The sequence below is a fragment of the Vanessa atalanta genome, chromosome W, assembly GCF_905147765.1.
Source record: "Vanessa atalanta chromosome W, ilVanAtal1.2, whole genome shotgun sequence".
Classification (NCBI taxonomy): domain Eukaryota; kingdom Metazoa; phylum Arthropoda; class Insecta; order Lepidoptera; family Nymphalidae; genus Vanessa; species Vanessa atalanta.
In genome coordinates, this window is record NC_061901.1 from 7,362,690 (window position 1) to 7,364,329 (window position 1,640).

At 33.4% G+C, this 1,640-nt stretch overlaps 1 long non-coding RNA gene across 1 annotated transcript; it reads left to right on the forward strand.

Moving 5' to 3' along the window:
- The first annotated feature begins 422 nt into the window (after nucleotides 1-422).
- Nucleotides 423-1,307, forward strand: LOC125075715. Its single transcript, XR_007120229.1, has 3 exons — nucleotides 423-641; nucleotides 751-912; nucleotides 1,169-1,307. It is a non-coding gene; the product is annotated as an uncharacterized LOC125075715 (long non-coding RNA).
- The last annotated feature ends 333 nt before the right edge of the window (nucleotides 1,308-1,640 follow it).

The window sequence follows — 1,640 nt, forward strand, 5'->3', positions numbered from 1 at the left end:
CACTACTACAGACACAAAATGTATAGTAATTAAAACAGAACAAAAAGACACTTATTCTATGTAATACAAAAATTATACACAAAACAAAAAATGAAAAACAAAAGAGAAAAAAAAAATAGAAAAAAAATAACAAATAAACAAAAATTACTTAGAAAAGAAATAGTAGTAGGTATGTATAAGTGCGCAGCAGTGTAATTCAGCCAAAAGGAGACCACTCAGTATACGTAGAAACATGTTAGCTTCTACACTGATTTTCAGTGGCCTCCTAATGTCGTTACTGACAGCCGTTGCAGATAAAAGATATAATTTAAAAGGAAAAAAAACAATATAAATTTATAAAAATTGAACATGAAGGAACCAAAACATAGAAAGTAAATTTATATAATATAAAGAACTAAGGACAAAAAAATTATGTTTAATTGTCGCGCCAGCGCTCAGCGGCGCGGGGCGTATCGGGGCGCGCGGGAGGACGGCATAAGCGATATTGGGTTTTATTAAGTATGAATGCAGCGTCTGACAGCAAACACCGTATTTCCCGCGCGCCGCTCGCTTGTCCCACATTCACGAACATTACAACAAATGCAAATAGTGACACAATTAACATATTGATTCAAGGTTAAAATTGGACAGAACAATATCAGGTAAGAAATTGTATATATAGTATTCATTGTTGTGTTTACACACATATTGACTTGGCCAATGATTAATATTCTAGACATAAGTAATTTATCTTGCCTTCTTTTTTTTTAGGTTAGGGATTTAAAAGTTACATACAAGCAAAGGAGGATAGACGGTTACAGTAAAAAACGGCGGTTAAAACAGTGGAAGTGTCCGAGGAAGCCAAGGTCAAGGGATGAGTTCCCCAAGCGCTGACCAGACCTAGCCTATTGCTTTCGTGCCGCAAACAGACAGGTTCGCGTAATTAGATCTTTAAAAATATGTAATAATTATATATGTATATATACATACACACATATATAGATACAAATACATACGTTATTGTTACACATACTCATTGTTAGAGAACCAAATTAAATAAATTAACAAATACATATATGAATTATATAACATTTTGATTAATAATAATAGGCAATAATTAACTACAATCTTTTTGTTTTTCTAATAAAAATAATTTATATTTATGTCTGAAATTTGTTATTGTTTTCAGGTTACGAAGAGGAGGAGGCAGGTCATTCCAGCACCTAGTGGCGCAGAACCTAAAGCTTCCTCGGAAACTCACCGTTCTATGTATTGGCATTCTAAGTTTTATCAATGACGCTCTAGTGACATGCTCACTATCATTATTTCCTAACCATATCATTATTGCGGTATTGATGTGCGTAAGTTCTTGCCTACATTGCGCCATCTCTCGCCCAAACGTTGAAAGTTCAGTTCGCAGCAATCTAATTTCATTTTCATTCATTTCATCAATTATCCATGCAGATTCTTATTTCGCCAGGATTCGCTTTGCTTCTTTATTATGCTCTTTTTTATTTCTATATCGGAATGTCTTCCGCTCGGTAATTTCAACTCTTCTTCTATATCTTTAGCTTCTTTAAATATGGAATATTTTTCTCTTCTTTGATCCTGCTGTACTATTGCTTCAATTAGGTAGTCATTTTTTTGTTCTAAATATTATT